This window comes from Chlorocebus sabaeus, chromosome 16 (assembly GCF_047675955.1).
Source record: "Chlorocebus sabaeus isolate Y175 chromosome 16, mChlSab1.0.hap1, whole genome shotgun sequence".
NCBI lineage: Eukaryota > Metazoa > Chordata > Mammalia > Primates > Cercopithecidae > Chlorocebus > Chlorocebus sabaeus.
In genome coordinates this window covers 57,427,221-57,437,778 of record NC_132919.1, presented here as the reverse complement: position 1 = coordinate 57,437,778, position 10,558 = coordinate 57,427,221, and positions in this window count along the sequence as shown.

Sequence of the window (10,558 nt, the reverse complement as noted above, 5' to 3'; positions counted from 1 at the left end):
GGGAATGTGGCATGAAAGAGGCAAACAGCCACCTTGAAGGAAATCATAGATCAACAACAACATAAAAAGGGATAATATTCATCCAAGGAAAAACATTACAAGACTCAAAGCAACATAATTACACCACAAATTTAAAAAATCTGAAATAACAATTAAAAATATATATACTATTGAGAATTGAATTACTGACATAGAAGAAAGGCTTTAGATAATCAATGTAAATGAAGGTAAAGAATATAGAGAATAAAACAATACATGAAGCTAAGAAGATTCAGGACACAAGGCTGGGCACTGTGGCTCACACCTGTAATCCCAACATTTTGGAAGGCTGAGGCCAGAGGATTGCTTGAGGCCAGGAGTTTGAGAATAGCCTGGGCAACATAGTGAGACCCAGTCTCTACAAAAAAAAAAAATTTTTTTTTAAAGAGAGATCCAGGACACAGACTAAAATAATCCAAAAAAATAATTTCTTTCCCTGAAATAGAGACCCCATCAGATGGTACCAAAGATGTATTTAAAAATAGGCTTCCAGAGAATATCCTATACATCTAGAAAAAACTTCATCTCTCAATTTACAAGAACACACTTCCTAGGAAAGTCTGATAAAGAATGCTCAAATTCAATATGATGACTGAATCTCAATGATAGAAGATTCTCTAGGCATCCAGGTAGAAAAAGCAAATCACCTTCAAGAGGAGAGAAAAAAAGTTGGTGTTAGACTTCTCTACAACAGCCTTTGAAGTCCAAAGATGACAAAGCAAAGTCCACAAACAAGCCACTCGACGTGGAGTCTCCAGATCGGTAGCGTGAACATTACCTGGAAGCTTGTTAAAAATGTAGAATCTCAGGCCCAATGCCAGACCTACTGAATCTACATTTTCAGCAAGTCCCCAGAAAATTCCCTTTGCATATCGAAGTTTGAGAATTATTAGCCTACAAAGCTTTTATGGAACGAAGGTGTTGCCAGGAATATTCAATTGCAGTTACTGTCATTCCACTTATAAGATCATATTTTCAAACATGAAATGACTTAGGGAATTAGCCCTTCTGAATGCTTGACAACAAACATTCATGTCTCAAAAAAGAATTCAAAAACAAAAAGCAAGAAGTGAAAATACTGTGATAACATTGAGTTCATCTGAATATATAGCAAAACAGCCATGACAATTGTAGTCAAGGAATTTAATGTGAATGCAATAACCTGGATGATATAAAAATGATATAACTCATAACAGGGAAGAGGAGAGAAAGAATATTTTACTCTTTCATAGAAGACAGACTATACATACTGTCTAAGATCGAAGCATATTACGTTTTCTAAAAAGCATAATGACTGCAATATCTTAATGTTTCTATTGTTTACACTCGTCCCTTAAAAAAAAAATTAACCTACAGACATATTTTAGGAAATGAGTTCATCTGTGGTGAAAAGACACATGAAATTCAACAATTTCACTTCCTTTTATTTTTGTTATACTAAATTCAAGAAAATTTAACATTTTAGTTACATTTTTATAGTTTTTTTATTTTTTATTTTTTTGAGACAGAGTCTTGCTCTGTCACCCAGGCTGGATTGCAGTGGCACGATCTCGGCTCACTGCAGTCTCTACCTCCCGGGTTCAAGCAATTCTGCGTCAGCCTCCCAAGTAGCTGGGATTACAGACATGTGCCACCACACCCGGCTACAGTTTTTGTATTTTTAGTAGAGACTGGGTTTCACCATGTTGGCCAGGCTGGTTTCAAACTCCTGAACTAAGGTGATCCACCTGCCTCAGCCTCCCAAAGTGCTAAGATTATAGGCGTGAGTGACCGCACCCGGCCCATTTTTATAGTTATAGCAATTATAGTTATCATTTTTACAAAAACATTTTGATCTTTCTCTTTTTATCTCTCCATCCATCATTGATCTTTTACCAACACATGTGCACAAAGAGTTGCATGTGCATTTGTGGTGTCTAGAATGATGTTTAATGTTGACAACACAAGTATTTAATTGTTCATATTTTTATATTTCTTCCTTTTCTAACTTATTTCAAAAGAGCATGTACAATTTAAGAAATAATATAGCAAAACAAATATGAGAAGACATAAATAGTAGTTAATTAGCCAGGTGAGGTGGTTTGCATCTGTAATCCTGGCTACTTGGGAAACTAGGTGGGAGGATCCCTTGGGGCCAGGAGTTCAAGGCCAGCCTGGGCAACATAGCAAGAAACTGTCTCAAGAGAAAGAAAGAAAGAGAGAGAGAGAGAGAGAGAGAGAGAGAGAGAGAGAGAGAAAGAAAGAAAGAAAGAAAGAAAGAAAGAAAGAAAGAAAGAAAGAAAGAAAGAAAGAAAGAAAGAAAGAAAGAAAGACTAAAAAAAATTAGCCAGATGTTGTGGCATGTGGTCAAGGCTGCAGTGATCTATGATTGTACCACTGTACTCCAGCCTAGAAGACAGAGTGATACCCCATCTTTAAATAAATAAATAAACAAAAATAAGCAAATAAATAGTTGCAGGGTTTGTTGGGGGGTTTATTTTTGCTGTTTTTGTTTGTTTGTTTGAGACAGGGTCTCACTCTGGCTCTCAGGCTGGAGTGCAGTGGTGCGATCATGGCTAACTGCAGCCTCGACCTCCTGGGGCTCAGGTGATCCTCTCACCTCAGCCTCCTAAGTAGTTGGGACTACAGGCCCTCTCCACCATGCCCAGCTAATTTTCGTTTTCTTTTTTTTTTTTCTTGTAGAGATGGGGTTTTGCCATGTTGGTCAGGCTGGTCTCAAACTCCTGGGCTCAAGTGATCTGCCCACCTCGGCCTCCCAAAGTGCTGGGATTACAGGCGTGAGCCACAATGCCCAACCAATAAATAGCAGTTACTTGTAAGTGACAGAAGAAAAAAGAAAAGTTGATTCTCTTATTTGATTTTTTATCTATTTTTTATTTTAAAAAAATTTAGCCAAGCTTTATGTCAGAGATGGTCTTAAGTAAGGGAATGGGGAGGCAAGGGCATCTTAGAACTCTCTCTTTCTCCATATAATAGCCAGGATTCCCAAAGGATACACTCTCAGGGTAAATTAAACTACGACTGACCTATCCAGCATCCCAGCCATAGAGTTGCGTTGGTATAAATGTTCCCTTGGTATGGAAGAGAAGAAAATGGGTTTTAAAAAAATGAGATAATTTTTTTTTTGTTTGTTTTTGAGATGGAGTCTCACTTTGCCTCCAGGCTGGAGTGCAGTGGCATGATCTCAGCTCACTGCAATCTCCGCCTCCCATTTTCAAGCGATTCTCCTGCCTCAGCCTTCCAAGTAGCTGGGACTACAGGTGCATACCACCACGCCCTGCTAATTTTTGTATTTTTAGTAAAGACAGGGTTTCGCCATGTTGGCCAGGATGGTCTCGATCTCTTGACCTCGCGATCTCCCCTCCTTGGCCTCCCAAATTATTGGGATTACAGGTGTGAGCCACCGCGCCCAGCCAAAATCATGATGTTTGACATGATAAGGCTGCAAACCAGCAGATCTGCATGCTAGGTATGACCAGCTGAGATGGGATGGGGACTCCCAAGCCTTGAAGTTGATTTGGAATGGTCCCCAATTGGTCATTCACTCAAGTACTTGCAGATACGAATAACAGGTCTCTCAGGAAGAGGCTGCCATCATCATAAGCACTGAAGAATCCTCACAGAGTTTTTCAAGGACAAAGGCCAACGCTCCATCAATGGTGATAACCCAGATACAGGTAACAAGTCAACATGAACTCAAACCAGCAGAAACAGAGACGGCAGAAACAGTCCCACAAATGACCACATACAGATTATAAAACAAATATCCTCAATGTGCTTAAAGGAATAAGTGACAAAAGCTTGGGCGTATTTGTAGGCAGCGTGAACCTACAAGACTGACCTTGCAGATTTGAAAAATAACCAAACAGATCCAGACTGTCTCAAAATGAAAAATGTTAATAGCTAAAATGAAGACTCAGCAGATATGTTAGGAAACAGACACAACAAGGTAGTGGAATTAGTTAATGGGAAGATTGAAGTAATTACTCAGAATTTCAGGTCAGAAGAAAAAAATATGCAAAATACAGAAGACAGCTTAAGAGACGTGGAGAAGTCTAACACATTTGATCAATTATAGAAGGAAAAGGGAAAAGAAATAGAGGAATATTTGAAGAGATAATGACAGAAAAAGTTCCAAAATTGGTGAAGGTACCAATCCACAGACTTGAGTGGCTTGATAAATCCCAAGAAGGCAAATAAGAAGATAAGTACGATCATATGCATCAGATTGTTTTAACCACAATGAAGTTGGGGTAGCCATATCAATATCAGGGAAAGTTGACTTTAAGACGGAAAGGATTAGCACACCAGGGATAAAGTGGGCTGGTTCTTTAGGATAAAGCACTCAATTTAAAAGGAAGGTAATCATTCTATATTTTATGTGCACTTAATAATACAGCCTAAAAACAAAAAGAGCTGGGTACGGTGGCTTACGCCTATAATCCCAGCACTTTGGGAGGCTGGGATTACAGCCGAGGTGAGCAGATCATCTGAGGTCGGGAGTTCGAGACCAGCCTGACCAAAATGGAGAACTCCCATCTCCCCTAAAAATACAAAATTAGCCGGGTGTGGTGGCACATACCTGTAATCCCAGCTACACGGGAGGCTAAGGCAGGAGAATCGCTTGAACCCAGGAGGTGGAGGTTGCAGAGAGCCGAGATTGCACCATTGCACTCCAGCCTGGGCAACAAGAGCGAAACTCTGTCTCAAAAAACAAACAAAAATATATATATAAATAAAGAAAAAGAAAGAACCACAAGAAGAAGAAAAAAAATCTGTAAATTACATTGTAAAAACAAAATGAAAACAACCATTTCAGTAATTGATGGAACAAACACATTAAAATGTCAGAACAGAGAGATACAGAAGATTTAAACAGCAGGATTAACAAAACTTGAGCCAATGGACATTTATAGACCATGGCTAGCAACCACAGTGGAATGCATATTCTTTTCAAGAATTTACATAGACATACATGTACCCAAGATGCTCCTATATAATTTGGAACAAGGCATGGACATAACACCATACACATATACAATGATGCTCATAGTGGATTTATTTATAAGAGCCAAAATCTGGACATAACCCAACTACTTATCAATAGTAGACTCGATAAACAACTTGGGGTAGATCCATAAAAAGAATATTATTAAAAAAACAAAATGGGCCAGGCATGGTGGCTCACGCCTGTAATCCCAGAATTCTGGGAGGCCTAGCCGGGTGAATCACCTGACGTAGGAGTTTGAGACCAGCTTGGTTAACGTGGTGAAATGCTGTCTCCACTAAAAATACAAAAATTAGCCAGGCATGGTGATGGGCAGCTGTAATCCCAGCTACTTGGGAGACTGAGGCAGAAGAATCGCTTGAACTGGGGAGGCGGAGGTTGCAGTGAGCTGAGATTGTGCCACTGCACTCCAGCTTAGGTCGCAGAAGACTCTGTCTCAAAAACAAAACAAAACAAAAAAAACCCAAAATGAGCTATAGTCACACATGCCAATACATAAGTATTATGCAAACATCATCTTGATTAGAAGACACAAAAACAAGATACATAAAAAGAGATACAGCATACTTTCATTTATATAAAATATGATAAAGGGCAAAACTCAACAGTTGTGTTCAGACTCTTAGAGACATAAAGAAATCCAAGAGAGCGATTTTCGTAGAAGTCAGAATATCATAGACTGGGTGTGGTGGCTCACGCCTATAATCCCAGAACTTTGGGAGGCTGAGACGGGTGGATCGCTTGAGTACAGGAGTTTGAGATCAGCCTAGGCAACATGGCGAAACCCCATCTTGACTAAAAATACAAAAATTAGCTGGGCGTGGTGGCACATGCCTACAATCCCAGCCACTCTGGGGGCTGAGGTGGGACGATGGCTTGAGTCCTGGAGGTAGAGGTTGCAGTGAGCCGAGATAGTGCCATTGCACTCCAGCCTGGGCAACAGAGTGAGACCCCATCACAAAAAGAAAGAAAGAAAGAAAGAAAATAAAGGTCAGGCCGGGCGCGGTGGCTCAAGCCTGTAATCCCAGCACTTTGGGAGGCCGAGACGGGCGGATCACGAGGTCAGGAGATCGAGACCATTGTGGCTAACAAGGTGAAACCCCGTATCTACTAAAAAATACAAAAAACTAGCCGGGCGAGGTGGTGGGCGCCTGTAGTCCCAGCTACTCAGGAGTCTGAGGCAGGAGAATGGCGTAAACCCGGGAGGCGGAGCTTGCAGTGAGCTGAGATCCGGCCACTGCACTCCAGCCTGGGCGACAGAGTGAGACTCCGTATCAAAAAAAAAAAAAAAGAAAATAAAGGTCAGAACATGAGGATAATGAATACCTATGGAGTGAGGGAAAGGGTTGTAATTAGAAAAGTACCACAGGGGAGAGCCTTCTGTAGTGAGAGCAATAATGTGGATAGTAGGTGTTCATTATACTTTATAAAGTTGGCTCTGTATGTTGAACAAAAATTTCTGTATGTATATTATGTTTCTTTTTTGCATTTAAATAGCTGATCTATTCTTTATTTATTCTAAAGTATATCTGAAGAATGGGTCCAACTTTTAACTTTTTTTATGTAGCTATCCACATATCACTATAATTGGTACTTAAAAGTTGATCTTTCCCCCATACATTTTCAATGTGCCTTTTTTTTTCTCTCTCTGAAATGGAGTCTTGCTCTGTCGCCCAGGCTGGAGTGCTGTGGCATGATCTCAGCTCACTGCAGCCTCAGGTTCAAGCAATTCTCCTGTCTCAGTCTCCCAAGTAACTGGGACTACAGGCGCCCGCCATCACGCCAGGCTAATTTTTAAAATTTAAAAATAATTTGTATTTTTAGTAGAGAGGGGGTTTCACCATATTGGTCAGGCTGGTCTTGAACTTCTGACCTCAGGTGATCCGCCCGCCTCGGCCTCCCGAAGTGCTGGGATTACACGTGTGAGCCACTGCACCTGGCACAATGTGCCTTTATTGTATACTAAATTAAAAATACAAGTGGATCTAATTCTGGATTTCCTATTCTGTTCCACCCGCCCGTCTACTCATGCACCAATACCAAGATGGCTTAATTAGAGAAGATTTAGCACCTAGATTCTCAACTGCAACACCATTGACATTTTGGACCAGAAAATTCTTTGTTGTTGAGGGCTGGTCTATGTAATCCTTGGCCTCTACCTACTAAAATCCAGTAGTGCCCCCTGTCTCTACCCTTACTCCCAATCCTGGCTCTGACAATGAAAAATGTCTCCAAACACTGCTGAATGTTTGCAAACACTGAGGGGCAAAATAGTCCCTGGTTGAGAATTACTGCTTTGGAGTATATTTTAATATTTGGCACTGCCATCTCCACCCCTCGCTCTTTTTGTCTTCTTGGTTGTTTAATTCTGCCAAATGCATTTTATACACCACATGTCTAGTTCCAGAAGAAAACATAATAGAATTTTTAATGAGATTGCATTGAATTGATAAGTTAATGAAGGGAAAATTTCTTTATGATATTGAATATTCCTATCCAAGAACATGAGTATGTATGTTTATTTAAGTTTATCTTTGTGTCTTCCAGGAAGGTTTTATAGTTTTTCTTATGTGAGCTTTGGATGTTTCTTGTTAGTTCTGCTATTACTGGGTAATTTTGCATTGTATTCTGGACATTATGGATTCTGCTATTTTCCTCCAAGTGTTGATATTTATGTTTTAACTGGCAATTAACTTGGTTCAACTCACTGACTCTGTGTGGGAGGCACCTCAGATCTCAGTTCAGGCTGCCTTCAGCTGGTTCTGTTCGTGCATGGTCCCAAGGTGAGCCAGAGACTTGGCAGAGTTTTCACACAGATTTTGGGATCCTCCATCTCTCATTTTCTCTTTTCTGGGATTCTCCCTTCTCTCTCTGGAAGCTCTGATTTTCCTGAGCCCTTTGCTTGATTCCTCTGACCAGAAAGAGTTCAAAGCAGAGATCTTTGGTGTACCTCACTCTGTCGCCCAGGCTGGAGTGCAGTGATGCGATCTTGGCTCACTGCAACTTCCTCCTCCCGGGTTCAAGCAATTCTCCTAACTCAGCCTCCTGAGTAGCTGGGATTGTAGATGTGTGCCACCATGCCTGACTAATTTTTGTATTTTTAGTAGAGACAGGGTTTCACCATGTTGGCCAGGAAGGTCTTGAACTCCTGACCTCAGGTGATCCACCTGTCTTGGCCTCCCAAAGTGCTGGGATTACAGGCATGAGCCACCGTGCCTGGCCTGGTGACTAGCTTTATGCAGGTTGGATTTCTCAAGTATCATTAGGCATTATTAGACCATATCCTATCACGGCCTCTTGCACATAGTCATAAACTGGACACAGCAGAATCCTTCCTAGTTTGGTTGACGTTCTCAGTGAGTGCCTGTCGGCCATTTAGGGATCCTTTTGTTACCCACCAGAGTTATCAGATACCACATTCTTTTCCTCACTTCACCTAAATAAATGATTCCACACAGACCTTTTAGGTTTGAGTGGTATATTAGTTTCCTAGGTCTATTGTAACAAGTTTCCACAAGCTGCATGGCTTCAAATAACAGAAATTTGTTGTCTCACAGTTCTGGAGCTAAGGAGTCTGCAGGGTCATGCTCTCTCTGAAGGTTCCAGGGGAGGACCCCTCCTTGCCTCTCTTCTAGTGATGCCGACAACCCTTAGCATCACTTGGCTTGAAGATGCATCACTCCAGCATCACTCGAATTTCTGCCACCATTGTTACACGGCATTCTCCATATGTCTTCTGTGTGCTCAGATTTCTCTTCTCTTAAAATGACACTAATCACTGGATTAAGGCCCAGCCTCTCCTTCATGATCTCATCTTAACTTGATTGCACCCACAAAGATCCTGTTTCCAAATAAGGTCACATTCAAAGACACTGAGTAGGATGTGAACATACCTCTTTGAAGATACAACTCAACCCAAAATAGGTGGTTTCCCTCAATGGAACCTACTGGAGGAAGAGGGCATGGGGATAACGTGTAGAGTTTTGTTACGGAGGTCATTCAGGGATTTTTGGTCTATTTTTCTAGGTGTTCTTTTTTTTTTGTCAGGAATGGGGAGATTTCTAAAAGGTGAAAGCACTGGATACCTAAGGAATAGAGTGGGCTGAATAGGATTTGTAGTGGAAGAAGGGGATGTTGTTTTAAGGGAATAAAAAAAATAAAGAGGCCGGGCGCGGTGGCTCACGCCTGTAATCCCAGCACTCTGGGAGGCCGAGGCAGGCAGATCACGAGGTCAGGAGATCGAGACCATCCTGACTAACACGGTGAAACCCCGTCTCTACTAAAAATACAAAAAAATTAGCTGGGCGTGGTGGTGGGTGCCTGTAGTCCCAGCTACTCGGGAGGCTGAGGCAGGAGGATGGTGTGAACCCAGGAGGCGGAGCTTGCAGTGAGCCAAGATTGCACCACTGCACTCCAGCCTAGGCGACAGAACGAGACTCCGTCTCAAAAAATAAATAAATAAAAAATTTAAAAAAATAAAGAATACAAGACAGTGGACTGAAAACAAGTTTGCTTTAGACATTAGTATCACCCAAGACATATCCAAATTGTAGTTCTACTCTAAAACAACCTGGAAAATACTTATTTTAAAATTAATGAAAAATCTAGAGAAAAACTTTTTTTTTTTTTTTTTAATTTCTTGATCATGTAGTGGCATGATCTTGGCTCACTGCAACCTTTGCCTCCTGTGTTCACGCAATTCTCCCACCTCAGCTTCTGGAGTAGCTGGGACTACAGGTGTGTGTCACCACCACACCTGGTTAATTTTTGTATTTTTATTAGAGATGGGATTTCACCATGTTGGACAAGCTGCTCTTGAACTCCTGACATCAGGTGATCTGCCTGCCTTGGCCTCCCAAAGTGTTGGAATTATAGGTGTGAACCACCACACCTGGCCGAATTTAGAGGAAAAAATTTCAAATATACATCTTAGATTCCATATTTCCAACCATAATATTTACTTTACACATAGGAAAAATGTTTTACTTGTATGTAGAGAATTAAATGGCTTGTATAATATCACATAAACTGTAAATTAGAATATAATTCACTATGCTCTTTTGTGCAGTAAATACATCACATTATCTCAGAACAGTGCTACTTATTTTACATTTATTTCTTTCAAGAAATGGAAAACTGTCAGGTGTGGTGGCTTAGTCTACAATCCCAGCACTTTGGGAGGCCCAGGCAGGTGGCTTGCTTGAGCCCAGGAGTTTGAGACCAGCCTAAGCAACATGATGAAACCTTGTCTCTATGAAAAATACAAAAGTTAGCCAGGCATGATGGTGCATGCCTGTAATCCCAGCTACTTGGGAGGCTGAGGTGTGAGGATCACTTGAGCCTGAGGAAGTGGAAGCACTTCAGCCTGAGTGACAGAGAGAGACCCTGTCTCAAAGAAAGAAAGAAAGAAAGAAAGAAAGAAAGAAAGAAAGAAAGAAAGAAAGAAAGAAAGAAAGAAAGAAAGAGAGAGAGAGAGAGAGAGAGAGAGAGGGAGGGAGGGAGGGAGGGAGG